Source organism: Danio rerio, chromosome 21 (assembly GCF_049306965.1).
Source record: "Danio rerio strain Tuebingen ecotype United States chromosome 21, GRCz12tu, whole genome shotgun sequence".
Taxonomy (NCBI): Eukaryota; Metazoa; Chordata; class Actinopteri; order Cypriniformes; family Danionidae; genus Danio; species Danio rerio.
In genome coordinates this window covers 48,765,130-48,780,604 of record NC_133196.1, presented here as the reverse complement: position 1 = coordinate 48,780,604, position 15,475 = coordinate 48,765,130, and the positions used below count along the sequence as shown (strand labels likewise).

General features: G+C 40.1%; 1 long non-coding RNA gene across 1 annotated transcript in view; it reads right to left on the bottom strand.

Moving 5' to 3' along the window:
• The window catches only part of LOC141379925 (uncharacterized), a 37,066-nt gene extending 36,698 nt beyond the window's left edge, over nucleotides 1–368 (bottom strand). Inside the window, exon 1 of the long non-coding RNA XR_012396980.1 lies at nucleotides 238–368. This is a non-coding gene — a long non-coding RNA (uncharacterized lncRNA). The remainder of the gene's footprint in view (nucleotides 1–237) is intronic.
• Between the last annotated feature and the right edge of the window lie 15,107 nt (nucleotides 369–15,475).

Below are 15,475 nucleotides of genomic sequence, written 5' to 3'. Positions count from 1 at the left end.
CATTGTTTAGTCTATTAAATAGAGATTAAGATATTTTAAGATTTACTTAGTTGCCATTTCAGACCCAATATTGAAAGTAGAATGATAAACAATATAAAGTTAGTCAATCATAAAATGTCCATCTATTTAAAATAAACACAACGTATAACATTAAAATAAACCTCAAACAAACTACAAACATCAACAATTATCTGCAGTTCACTTGACATATCACAAAATGATCAAATAAACACTTACAGGTTGACACGGGATTACAAATCCTCAACTTTATGACATAATAAATTAATGTGGGAATTAGGAAACATTGCTCTTTCTCTCCACCCACAAGATGACCTCTTCTTCTTCTTCTTCTTCTTTAATTTACTGGCGGTTGACAAACAACAAAATTGTGTATTTCTGCCACCAACTGGTATGGAGTGTGAATCATTATGACTTAACCCTCACCTACCCATTTCTTTTAATAAATCCTCTCCCATTAATGAGTATTTTTAAGTTACTGCAATAAAAAGGTAAACCATTTATTTCCTGAGTTATTTTGTAGCACTCTAAAAAATAACTCAAGAGGTCTGTTACCACTACACAGTTTAATACATTATTGTAGCTTAAAAATTCTAAAATGCTGATTAGATTAAAACTTTTAAGTTGCCAGAATAATTTTTTATTAAGTTTTCAAAACAGGAAAATAATGATATCAATTTATCAATTTAAAAATGTGGCCAGTTTAAAGGTAAATATATTGGTCAGTTACTTTAAAACTATACTTAACTTGTAGCAACCCAAAGAAATTAGGTTGATAATTTTTCCACACTAATGGAGTTGTTTTGTATTTTGAAGTCCACACACTGATGATTTTTGTTATTTTTAATACTGATCATATGGGACAGAACATGTTTTTGTTTTGTAAATCAATAAAAACCTGTGGTTTAATGCAAATAAAAAAGTACTGGAAAACAAAAATGTTGTTGTTAAATGTGTTTCTTAAACGCATGAACAGTAAATTTGAAAACAAACAAAAATTAAAACAATTTGGGATACTTAATTGTGCATGTAATTAATAACACTGGACTTGTTTTCAATTTTAATAAAAAAAAAAAACTAACTGAAACAACATTTATTTTGAGTACTCGACTTAAAATTTTTAGATTTATGCTATGTGAAAATGCTTCTGATTGAAGAGGAAATGATTTGGCTAACATAATAAAGTTTGTTGTCCGAACTTCATTTTATTAGATGTTGTCGTAACTTGAATATATTAATGCAAACTGTTGAGTTATTTTATTTTTTTGTTTTGTTTAACAATATCTTTTAGAGTGCATGTCATCTCATTTGAATTGCACTCTTATCTCTTCTAAATTTTCACTAGGTTCCCTCCTTTTGTCTTCATACTTCATGCAGTGTAATATAACATATTCTTCGGTCTCCTCTTGTCCACAAAACTCACACTGTCCTGTACCATGTTCACCCATTTAAAAAAGTGTACTATTTATTTTGTGTGTCCAAATCTCATCCTAGATATTATCTCTGCTCTCCTGTTTTTTCCTATACACTTCTCATTTCTCATACTTTCTTTTGAATTTTGTAAAACCACTGGCTCTTTTTTTCATTATCCCATTGTTTTTGCCACCTTTCTTTCAGTCTTATCTTAATAATACTCTTGACTTTACTCTTATTACCACCCGCGGGCCCTAGTTTGGGCATCTCTGGTTTAGATGATGATGAAGATTTCTATATGAGAACTGAAATCACCAAATGGCTTTAAATAATCATTAAATTTCCTACAGAATGTACACAAACAGCATGCAAACGCATCACGTGAACGCATCTTTAATACTCATTCCTCTTCAGTACTTTTAAAAGGCCTGCTTCATACTTATACTTTGAGTAATATTTACAACAGACACATTTACTCGTCTTGCACTAGATTTTTGGGCAAGTAATGATACCTTTACTCGAGCGTGATGTTTCACGACTCTTTACCACTGGTGTTCATACTAATGATGGCACACACACTCGAGCTCCGCTTTGATTTTCTAGAAAACAAGGAAACTTTAGTGAGGCTTTAATATGTTGTATTTAAATCCACTTCTACTAACAAGAGCCTTAATCTTACTTCCTTAAACAAACAATGAACAGGAAATACGTGAAATAGATCTGCATTGTAAACACTGACACCTTGTTTACGCTGTAACGTGACAAAACAGAGCAAGCGTGCAGCAGAGATGAGCTGCTGTTATACTGAAGCTGCATGCTGGCTCTTGTAATGGAATCTAAATAAGGGTCAATTGCCGATTAGCAAATGCATTACTCTAGATACCATAAAAACAGATGTAAAGTGGATAATGACTGAAAGCTTATGCTCAGCCTCTGACCACACATATATCATGTGCATTAGTGGAAATCTGCCATAGTGTAGTCCCATACACAGCCAATGGAAGTAGCCAAAGCCATCAGAATCAATGCTTAACCATACAGAATGCAAATATCGCTCTGCTAATTATCTTTCAAGGGATGTTGTCATTCATCTATATTGCTAACATATGCTTTTCTTCTTCGCATTAAATCAGGGGTTTGCAGCTTTGCTACTGAAGAGCTGCCATGCTCATTATAGTTGATTTTGTTATTGTTAAGCCTCACTCACACTGCCGCTCTGTGTGGAAACCGTTGTGGGTGTTCCTTGAGGTTGTTTAGGCAGTGTTTATGGTGATATTCGCAGAGAGCGATTGAGCTCATGTGCCGCTGAAAGTAAACATTGTTCAGAGAAAACACAAACTATAAACGGAATCAGCGCAAAGATGATCAAGAACAAAGTGTGTTCTCTGTCATTGCGGCCATTTCTCTAGTTCAGTATATGAGGGGTTTCATTGCAAAACGAGATATATCCATTTTGAGAAGTGTTGATGTTTGACATTAATATTTAAGACATCAACAGTCAAGTTCATTCACAGTTTTTGTACATTAAACTATTACTTGAGCTCAGTGAAGGCCAGGGACACAATATTTTCAAATGCAGGATATATTTAGTTAATTTTATGTCCATAAATAGTTCATTAATAAGTTAAAAAACATGCCAAAATTCAACATTTTAATCTTTACATTGTCAAACATCTTGAATTGGTTAAAAACAAACAAACTATACAACATAAATAGTGGCATTGTGACTCTGGAGTCAGATCTGAGTTTCAATAGTCATGTCAAAGCAGTCAGTAAATCAGCATACTATCATCTAAAAAAAATTGCAAGACTCAGATGCTTTGTTTCCAGTGAAGACTTAGAGTAACTTGTTCATGCTTTTATCAGCAGCAGGATGGATTACTGTAACGGCCTCCTCACTGGCCTTCCTAAGAAGACAGTTAGACAGTTACAGGTCATCCAGAACGATGCGGCCAGGATTCTGACCAGAACCAGAAAATTAGAGCAAATAACACCTGTCCTCAGGTGTTTACACTGGCTCCCTGTTGCATTCAGAATAGACTTTAAAGTATTATTACTGGTCTATAAATCACTAAATGGCCTAGGAGCTCAATACATTGCAGATATGCACATTCACATCAAGACTGAAAACACGTCTGTTTAGCTGTGCCTTTACTGAATGAGCACTGCATGATTGCACTATTATGTTTTTTCTCTCTTCTTTTTCATTCTTTTATAACAAATTTTATCTGTTTTTATGTTTTTTTTTTAAATTATTTTTATTATTTGTTTTTATTTTTCTTATTCTTGCTTCTTTTTTTCCTGTGTATATTATGCACTATGAATTGCCACTATGTATGAAATGTGCTATATAAATAAACTTGCCTTGCCTTAAATATATGGAATAATTTATGCAAATATTGATTATTAATAATAAGATTCTGAGTTAGATTTAGCCAGAATGTACACAACTACACATAACATAACTTTTTTTTTTTTTTTTTTTTTGCAAAACGCTATATATCCACCTTAGGCTATATTCTACTACAGTAATACCATTAAGAAAAGCATCAATGTTTTGTTTGATAAGTAAGATTAAATTTATTTAAGTTAGATAATCGACTTGTAGCTTGTTACTGAAAGAGTGAAGGGCGGCTCCTTCCCCACCGCTGCTGAAAACCAAACCCGTATGATCGGAAGCAAAAGATCGTCTTGCCCTGTCATATTTGATGAATTATTTCACTGTAATAATAATAATAATAATATTAATAATAGCTTATTTATTGCTTGTATTAAAAAAGCAAAACTGTTTATTTTTCTCCATAATAACCTGTGCCCTTTATGTTCCCTAATATCAAATCTACAACAACAACACTTAATGTGAGGTTTTAGGCTATACATAATAGGTGCAACTGCATAAATAAACCTTCAGATAAGCAACTCAGCTACATGTAGGAAATTATTTAAAAAATAAACTTACACTTAGAAATGTCTCCTTGCAGACAGGATTCTTGGGATGGGGAGGAGCGCAGGAAAAAAGGCGCTCCCTGGCCTTCCTCTTGACATCAGCGGAGACTCGTTTCCTGCTGCATTTGTGTATTGTTGACAGACGCAGGAGTATCTTATTCTGGTCCACTTTTATACATTTTTGTGAAGTTGAAGGCTTCATCTTCTATCGTTAAATCAATAAGCAAACTGGGAGCACTTCACTGACGGTGACTCTCTTCCCAGTAGATGCTGAGCTTGCGCTCATTGAACATTTAAAGGCTTAATTAGGTTAACTACGCAGGTTAGGGTAATTAGGCAAGTTATTGTATAATGATGGTTTGTTCTGTAGACTATTGAAAAAAATATACAACTTTTATACATTTTTATAATTTTTTTTTTATACATTTTCATCTTAAAATGGTCTTTGAAAAATTAAAAACTACTTTTATTCTAGCTAAAGTAAAACAAATATATCAGATATACTGTAAAAATTTCTCTCTATATATATATATATATAATGGTTGTAACTCTTCTTGCCCAGGCACACATCACCCATATGCTGACAGTTCTCTGCACAAACCACACTACAGTCAGTGAAAATAAGACCACTCTCTCCATCATGTCAGAAATGCCACACTTTCTGGCTGCAAGTCTTAGAAAAGTGCTGAACAAGTTTCATTCAGGAGAGAAACGCAGAGCATGTTAATGTTTACCACGGCGCTAGTCTGTAATCACTGTAAGCTCGTGTGCACAGCGGGTACTGCAGGCGTTGCTAAGAAACTGTGTAGTGATGCCATCCTGTTTCTGGTTTACATGTTGAACATAATATCCATCCAGACATGCAAACAAACTGGAATATTGCATAAAACATTTGCGAATAAAGCAGCGTTTCCATCCAATGAGCAACAGAAGAGAATAAACTCATCACTTCCTGATAAACTGGAGCGATATGAGTTAAATATAAATCAATATGTAAAATATATGAATAAATATGAGTCCGAGAAAGTGCAGTAGAGAAGCCGCTGGGCTGTTTGTTCTTCTCTTATAAATCAGTTGAGCCTCAGAACACGAAGACGAAATGCAATGAACGCGGTGAATGTGGTGGCTTTCGGAGGCGAGAGACGGGAGCACAGACAGATGCTCAAGACAGTTCCCACTCAGCAAAGTATCTCTGGCCCAGCTCTGGCCCACACAGTCAGGTTTGCTTGGCCCACATGCCGCAGTGAATTACAATACATGACTGGACCAAATTTGGCTTCCAGATGAGGGCCAAAAATGGACCATATAAGTCTCAGTAGAGTTAATAACTCATAACTGGGCCTGATCTGGGCCAGATAGGTTGGTGTGTCACGATTGCAATGACATTAATAAACCCACGAAACGTTGCACTTTCGGCACACTATGGGCATGCTTTTCCTCAAAGTGACCTGATTGGTGGATTTTTTTTTCTTTTCTCAAAAATTATTTTAATGTATTTTGTGTAAATGTGGGTCAAGACTGGCCAAACTCACGTGGCCCACATATCAGTTTTTAAAATCTGGGCCAAATACTATGTTTACATCTGGCCCAAATCTTGTGTGCTGCCTTAAAGACGATGCCACCTCTGCCAAACCCGGGCCATGTTTGGCCCACATGCTGTATGCCAGTGCCGGATGAATGCCTGCTGTGCCAGCTTAATGCCAAATCTGGGCCAGAATTCTTTGCTACTAGGAAGAATAATAGAAGAATAATAATACTAAAGCACTGTGATGACGGACTGACGGCTGAGTCCTTTTACAATCAGCACAACAACATTTCAGATCTTTCACAATGCCCTGTCGAAAAATCCTGCTTAATCCAGCCTAAACTGGTTGGCTGGATTTATCTGGTTGACCAGGCTGGTTTTAGAGGGGTTTTGGCCATTTCCAGGCTGAATTCCAGCTATTTCCAGCCTGGTCTTAGCAGGTCAGGCTGGGACATGACCAACTAAAACCAGCTTGACCAGCCTAGCCAGACTGGGAGCCCAGCCAAAACCAGCTGTCTCCAGCTTAAACCAGGCTGGTCAAGCTGGTTTTAGTTGGGTTTTAGCTGGTCATTTTCCAGCTTAACCAGCTAAGACCAGGCTGGAAATGGCTGCAATTCAGCCTGGAAATGGCCAAAACCCCTCTAAAACCAGGCTGGTCGACCAGCTAAAACCAACCAACCAGCTTAGGCTAGTTTAAGCTGGATTTTTTAGCAGGGTGTGCTGAGAATGCTGCAAACTCCATTACTGTGTCCCATCATACACATCTATATTTGATGATCATCTGTCAAAAACGAAATCCCATGACTTTACCGATGCACACGCTGGAGTTTATTCACTAACAGTGTTTTCATTGTAGTTTATATGCATTTTTCTTATCAGAAGAAAAGTTTATCCTACTCAGTTGTGCATATACACACATGCTGGCATTTCCATTAAGCATATTTGTAATGTAATATTCCAAAATGCATCTAAAAGTATGTTGTTTAAACACAGCGGATGGTGTCAGGTCTTTGACATCTAAACTTCACACACACACACAAACACACACACACACACACACACACACACACACACACACACACACACACACACACACACACACACACACACACACATCGTGGCTCTTTTCAAGCGCTCCTTCATGCTCCTCTGGCTGTCAGCAGGTACCACAGAGAATCCCAGATCATGTGCACGAGGAAGCCAGACTTGTTTACTTTGATTTCTCAGATGGCAGGACACAAACCCCTGTGAGAAAAATCTTTCTGCCGTTCCCCCACGCTAATCTGCGCCAACGTACATTTCTATTGTGCCGTTGTTTAATTTTCTGCATGAGGTGAGGATGATTTGTTCCAAAAGAGTTCAGATATTATTCACCAATGGCCTGTTGTTCGACATCTGCATGCAGAATACGCGAACGTGCTTCTCACTGCTCATGGGTGAAATTTGATGTGCTCGAAATCAGCCTATTATACTGTGTTGAACCGCAGGATCCAGTTGCCGTTTTTGCCAACAGCTCCCTTTGCTATCATCAAACTGAGACAGTCATATAAAATGCGAGCCGGCATTATAATAGGAGCAGGGTGTTTTCACATCTCTAGTTTGGACAAAGTCAGCAAAGTGGGTGAGTCCAGCTCTGTTTAGGTGGCAGCAGGTCCGGAGCAAGCTGAACTGCCGCTCTAGGCAAAGGACGGTCACGCCACCCTCAAACCTAAAGTGGAACCGGGGTGGTCTATTCTGCCGCCCTAGACGCAGCTATAACTGAGGCGCGGGTGGCGAGGGTAGTTTCGGGAACGCCGCCATCTCTATTCTGCCGCCCTAGACGCGGCTATAACTGAGGAGCGGGTGGCGAGGGTAGTTTCGGGAACGCCGCCATATCTATTCTGCCGCCCCAGACGTGGCTATAACTGAGGCGCGAGTGGCGAGGGTAGTTTCGGGGACGCCGCCATATCTATTCTGCCGCCCCAGACGTGGCTATAACTGAGGAGCGGGTGGCGAGGGTAGTTTCGGGAACGCCGCCATATCTATTCTGCCGCCCCAGACGTGGCTATAACTGAGGCGCGGGTGGCGAGGGTAGTTTCGGGGACGCCGCCATATCTATTCTGCCGCCCCAGACGCGGCTATAACTGAGGAGCGGGTGGCGAGGGTAGTTTCGGGAACGCCGCCATATCTATTCTGCCGCCCCAGACGTGGCTATAACTGAGGCGCGGGTGGCGAGGATAGTTTCGGGAACGCCACCCTCTCTATTCTCCCACCCTAGACGCGGATGAGGGTGCGGGTGGCGAGGGTAGTTTCGGGAACGCCGCCATATCTATTCTGCCGCCCTAGACGTGGCTATAACAGGCGCGGGTGGCGAGGATAGTTTCGGGGACGCCGCTCTCTCTATTCTGCCACCCTAGACGCGGATGAGGGTGCGGGTGGCGAGGGTAGTTTCGGGAACGCCGCCATCTCTATTCTGCTGCCCTAGGCGGCCGCCTAGGTCGCCTCTATGGAAGCGCCGGCCCTGCGTGGGAGTATCAGGAGAGGGAAAGAGGGAAGGTTTTTGCGTAAAAAAGGGAGTTTCAGTTCGAGCATGCGCTGATTTTCACAGAGGCAAAACAAACAACAGACCCAGGAGAGAAAGTCAGTGTGTTTACATGGACATCAGTAATCAAATTATTTGCCAAATTATTAATTTGTGGACTTTAACTGCAGTTTGGCTCTTTTACTTTCATTCAGGACCATTTCTTGCATGCCCCCCTTGACAATCCAGATATAGGATGCAGGAACTGCTGGAAGAGCATAGTTTTAATGGAGTGTTTGCTACCGCACGGCGAATGGGAAAAAAACCCCTCTGCATTTCTCTGTAACTTAGATGCTCTAGGCAGGTAGCGTCAGAAAGCCATGTGTGTATAGACCAGGGGTCACCAATCTTGGACACCGATCAAACAGGACACCGGTCCTCCAGGAACAAGTTTGGTGACCCCTGGTGTAGACTATCCTGTCACAAAATGCGACGAAAAATCTACACGACGGTAATAGTTTGATTGTGGTGTTTACATATATTCACATTCGGAGAGCAGCATTAACACTGGATCTTTCAGTCTATAATGTTGTAGTGATATTATCTTACTGTACACTGAGTAACTCAATCATTTTGACTAAGGTCTGTCTTTAAACACTGAAAGAGTACTGCTGACAACAAACAAAGACACTGATCACACACACTTACCAAATCTGTAGAGACAGAACAATCAACATCAACTGGAGCCGCGTCTTTAATAAAAGGAGACGAGCAGCTAATCCAGATTTCACCATTTCCAGATGAGAAAAGCTCTCGGGTAAAAAATGTTCCTCCCAAATGTATTTCTGTATGTGCATTGTAATCCACATGTGAGTCCAGCTGCGCTCTCATAGCGGGAAATGAAAGCAAAACCTTCACATTTATAAACACAACACTGACGACATGTCTCCAAATTCTTCTTCCACTTGTTTCGGCAACACAAAGAGGTCAAAGTCTTTGAAGCAATCATGCATATTAATGAAGTTGCACCGCATACACAATAGAGCGCGCTAATTGGTTTGACCGAAGTCTTTCTCATGAATTAATGCTGCACACTCAGAGACAATACGATGTACTCGCAGGTACAGACGTCCACCCTCTCCACACTGGAACACATGCAAGAATCTAATCTCCGTGACGCAGCTTCAAAAATTAGCTTCAAACCAGAAGAACGAATTTGCTCGAAATAACGCATAAACAGCCAATTTTCACTTTCTATTTAGTGTCCTAATAGTGTTTATAGCAGCGTGGGGCACATGTATGACTGTCAATAGCTCAAAACATGTGTTTTGGTGTTTCGTGACCCTTTAAATGCTATTTCCTTCTATTTTTCATCTGTTTATGAAATGTTTACAAAAATAACAGGATGGTTTTACAGTAAAACAGAAGCAAATATCATTCCAGGCCTTCAAGCATAAAAAAATTACAATTACAATTAAACAATATTTTATAAAATAAAATAAAATAAAATAAAGCAATAATATTTGGAAAATACATTCATTAATTTATTCATTTTGTTTTCGGCTTAGTCCATTTATTAATCTGGGGTTGCCACAGTGGAATGAACCACCAACTTATCTAGCACATGTTTAACTCAGCGGATGCCCTTCCAACTCTCTCTTGGAAACATCCATACACACTCATTCACACTAATACACTATGGACATTTTAGCCTACCAAATTCACCTGTACCGCATGTCTTTGGACTGTGGGTAAACCGCAGCACCCGGAGGAAACACACGCATTTGCAGGGAGAACATGCACAGAAACACCAACTGACCCAGCTGAGGCTCGAACCAGCAACCTTCTTGCTGTGAGGCGACAGCACTACCTACTTCACCGCTGCGTCGTCCTAAAATTTGGAAAATACATCAAAATAAATACAAATTAACAAAAAAAGGGTCGAGTATGTATGAAATATCATGTAAAACTACTTAAAGCTACTCTAGGATGTCAAACATCAAATAAAATATGCACAACTCAAAGCTCTTCATGGGACCTTAAAGCAAGATCCGCACCTCTGCACTGCTGTAAACGTGCCAACACTAAAAGCCTCGGCCTCTGTGAGCACACCTATTTCTGAGATCTTGCCTTCATCCTTCATGATGGAGGAACCTATCTGCAGGTAATTTGTGCCCTGAATCCACGAAAAGCCGCTTCTTCAGCCGGAACTAATTTACGTAGAATCACTTTTACCCTGCGTGTGTAATGGCCCTGCCAGAAGAGCTGAATGAGCGATGTCCTGATTATTAGCAGCAGCGTAATTATGCAAAGCCATGTGGTGTGAGGGAAAAGCAGACCAGAAAGAGGAAGCCATTTCATATTTGTAAGGTTCTCCGATTTTTTTTTGCCATGCAAATGTTAAATATAATAGTGCTTTATTTTCATGCTAGTATACCTGAGTGACTGATGGAGAGGTGTGTGTGTGCATGGTGTGAATGTTAAACTCGATTTAATTCAAGTTGATTTGTATAGCGCTCTTCACAATAATTATCGCCATTTCAAAGCAGCTTTACAGAAGGTGCACATCACTGCATTAGTCCAAATCTGAAAGGTTAAGGTTATTATCCAGGTGGCAAAGAATTCTGGCCCAGATTTGGTTAGAAGCTGGCACAGCTGGCATTTATTTGGCACTGGCATACAGCATTTGAGGTGGCACCATCTTGAAGGCGGCACACAAGACATGGGCCACATGTCAAATGCAGTGTTTGGCCCAGATGTTAAAAATTGAAATGTGGGCCATTTAAGTTTTGACTATCTTGACCCACATTTAAATTATTTTTGTTTAAAGAAATATTTTAGGCAGTTCATTCCGCTGTGGTGACCCCTGATAAATAAGGGACTAATCTGAATAAAAGATAGAAGATGAATAAAAGTCATTTCCATCTTCCTGTTTGCATCTTGGCTGCATGGTCGCACAATGGGTAGCACGTTAGCCTCAAAGCAAGAAGGTCGCCGGTACAAGCCTCAGCTGGGTCAGTTGGCATTCCTGTGTGGAGTTTGGATGTTCTTCTCATGTTGGCGTGGGTTTCCCCCATGTAAAATACTTACGTTTTCTCGTGAGATTAGGATGAAACCATCACATATAATCACCAAGAGATTGTTTAGATGATGAAAAGATAAATATTTCTACTGTTTGAGAACTGAAATCACCAAATGGCTTTGCACAATCACTAAATTTGCTACAGAATGTTACGTTTTCACACAAATGTGCTAAAATAGCATGCAAACGCATCAGCCTTTCACATCGTAATACTCACGTTTCTTGAGTACTTTTAAAGGGGCGAATATTGCTTTTATATTTATGTTAGCGTTATAACAGAAGCCTAAATTATAACAGCCTCATTTATAAGCATTATAACAATAGCCGAGCCGGGCTTCCAGCTAACTCTATCAAACCTCTTCAGCTGCTTCAGAACGCAGCAGCACGAGTGGTCTTTAATAAACCTAAAAGAGCACGTCACTCCGCTGCTCATCCGTTTGCACTGGCTGCCAGTTGCTGCTCGCATCAAATTCAAAGCTCTGATGTTTGCTTACAAAGCGACTTCTGGCTTTGCTCCTTCTTATCTGCTCTCACTTCTGCAGATGTATGTGCCTTCCAGAAACTTGCGTTCTGTGAATGAACGTCGCCTCGTGGTTCCATCCCAAAGAGGGAAGAAATCACTTTCCCGAACTCTCACGCTCAATCTGCCCAGTTGGTGAAATGAACTCCTTAACTGCAACAGCAGAGTCACTCGCTGTCTTCAAGAAACGACTAAAAACTCAACTATTTAGTGTCCACTTTCTGCAATTCCCTCTCTGGCTCCACCTCTAACTGTATTACAAAAAAAAAATATATATACTAATGTTTTGCTGCTTACACTTTACACACCTGAAACTTGCCTACAGCACTGGTTCATTGTTGCTCTTATAGTTGTGTAAATTGCTTCCTTGTCCTCATTTGTAAGTCGCTTTGGATAAAAGCATCTGCTAAATGACTAAATGTAAATGTAAATGTAAATCTTGCAAAGATTTAAAGACAAAAAAAAAAACAATTACTTATTATAAATGATTAAAACTAATGTTTAGAAGTGTGTTAAAAAAGCATATCTTTAGATATCAGGTAGTCTGTGCTGTTTTCAGAGTGAGAATTATCTTTTATCTATGAAACCTGCAGGATGTTTTTGGATTTGATGGATGTCATGGCCTTTATAATTGTCTTTTAAATCTCAACTAAACAAGCCAAAACTAACACTGGCAAAGAAAATACAAACTATGATGGGAATTCAAGTGCGCTACTCACTCATTCCTTCAGCTCAGTCTCTGATTTCATCAGGGGTCACCACTGTGGAATGAATGGCGATGGGATGTGCTGCATTTCTAATTAATGGTAAATGCCAGTGCTGTCAACCTGACTGATCAATCTAATTCACTGTCCATGACTTTGTTTTACACAAGTGCGAAAGCTGAAAAAGTAGCATCACACAGTTTTTTTTGGTTTTACACTGTGTAATGAATGACATTATAAGAGTACTGTCTATCATTTACCATTTGTCAAAAATGAGTCGCCCTGCTGTGATTTTATTTATTTTTCAAATATTTCCCAAATGATGTTTACAGGGCACCTATGATGAAAATCTGCTTTTGTGAGCTCTTTGCACAGAACTGTGTGTAGGTATAATGCAGGGGTCACTAAACTTTTTCCTGGAGGGCCAGTGTCCTGCAGATTTTAGCTCCAAACTTATTCAAACACACCTGAACAAGCTAATCAAGGTCTTCCTAGGTATACTTGAAACACCCAGGCAGGTGTGTTGAGGCAAGTTGGAGCTAAACCCTGCAAGGCACCGAACCTTCAGGAAGAAAATTGGTGACCCCTGGTATAGCGTGTCCGCGGTCATTTGGAGTGATATAAACCCAGCCAGTCTAATAAATAAGTAGTAAAATAGGATCCAGATCCCAGTGATTTTGAGGCCCGCCACCATGTGACGTAGGAGTGCGGTTTTCCCCGCTGAACGTATTGATTTGCTTCATGTCTTCATAATAACATGTATACACATGTCTACAGAACATTTTTTTTTTTGCCAAGAAACTGGGATTAAAACATATGTTGCATCTCTCTGTGATCATCTGCACTTCAATAATTAATTTTATGAGCTCATAAGATCCCCGAGCCTGGGGCTCCCTCTCGTTTGCAGGGCGAGAGGGGAGTTTGAGCTCAGGTAGATCTCGAGAACTCCCCTGCTGTAGTAGCTAATGAGACAGTGATTGTTCCTAAGAGATAACTACTGACTAGGAGCATGTCTATGGTGCCATTTTGGTGCCGTTTTGTTAGTCAATTAATTTAAGTTGCATGTTTTTGGATGGTGGGAGGAAACCGGGTAACCCGGGCGAAAGCCATGTGAGCACGGGGAGAACGTGTAAACTTGTCACAGAAACATTCGCTGGCTTTTTAAGGACTAGAACCAGTAACGTTCTTGCTGTGAGGCAACAGTGCTAACTACTGGGCCACCGTGCCTACCATCTAGGAAAGGAGGAGTTGGGGTGGAAGGGGGGACTCTTCAAGATGAGGATGGCTGATATGGAGCACAGGGTATTAGTAGTGGCTCTGATTGGTGAATCTTAAATTGGCATGACCAGCTGTGTTCAATCATAAGCATGTGATCCTCTTGAAATTAGTTTATAAATAAACTTCACAAGGGCGACACGGTGGCGCAGTAGGTAGTGCTGTCGCCTCACAGCAAGAAGGTCACTTTTTTCGAGCCTTAGCTGGGTCAGTTGGCATTTCTGTGTGGAGTTTGCATGTTCTCCCTGCGTTTGCGAGGGTTTCCTTCAGGTGCTCCGGTTTTCCCCAGTCCAAAGACATGTGGTACAGGTGGATTGGGTAGGCAAAGTTGTCCGTAGTGAATGAGTGTGTATGGATGTTTCCCAGAGATGGGTTGCGGCTGGAAGGGCATCCATTATGTAAAACATATTCTGGAATAGTTGGTGGTTCATTCCACTGTGGTGACCCCAGATTAATAAAGGGACTAAGCCGAAAAGAAAATGAATGAATGAATAGACTTCACACAAAAAAATCTAAACAAAACTTTGAATGAAATAAGAAACTAGACCCACACAAAAGAGCAGTCTTTAAGCTGTAGGAACCGTAGTATAAGTGGAATAGCTTGATTTTTGTTGCAGAATTATTCAAAATGTGTGATTTCGATTTGATTTTCTGATCATTTTAACAGCCTGAGTCATTTATTCCCCGTGTAATGCCCTCTCTTTGTCCATCGGCCCGCAGGGAAAACTGCTGGTGCTCCAGATGGCCAGTCCGTCCCTGCTGGCAATGCGACAAATGAAACAGCTGTACAGAAGCCCTCAACAGCTGGACACACACCTTTACTACATCAGCGGATGCAATTTTAGAAAACTCTAATAAAAGCAAACATTCTGACAAAGTCTTTATTAGACGTGGATCAAGTTTTAAGGGAGCAGCGCAGATTTTCAGTGTGAGTTCTTCGTCTGACTGAGGTCTGAGCTGTGACGGAGCAGATCCTGGAGCATTTCAAATCCCGCTGGACTGCAAATGAAAGTGAGGAAGTCGGAAAGCGAGTTTTGAAATTTTCCTTTAGTTTCAGTCCTGTCGTTTTGTCTTTGAGGGAGAGATGGGAGACTTTCAAAAGTTGACAAAAGCTGGGTCCAAAACTGTTCACTTCATTATATTTCACCAACAGTACACTGTAAAAATAACTGTAAATTAGCAGATTTCTGTATTTTGTGATTCATGCTTGTTTTTCCCCAGTTTATTTATGCATTTCCAATAACTTTAAACTTTAAAAAGTTAAAAAAATTGACTTTTATTAAAGATGCAGTACTGTATTTGTTCATCAAAATGCCCTTTTGTGTGCACCAGTGATATGCTCAAGGTGCAGGAAATCCCAGATCGACCGCCACCATCGAATCTTCCCCCGCTCTGGTGAGTAAACTTGACATCAGGTTGGCAGATAGCGTGTCTTCAGTCTCATCATCGGGTCTGAAGTAACAATTCTAAAGCCGCCTTTCCACTGCACACG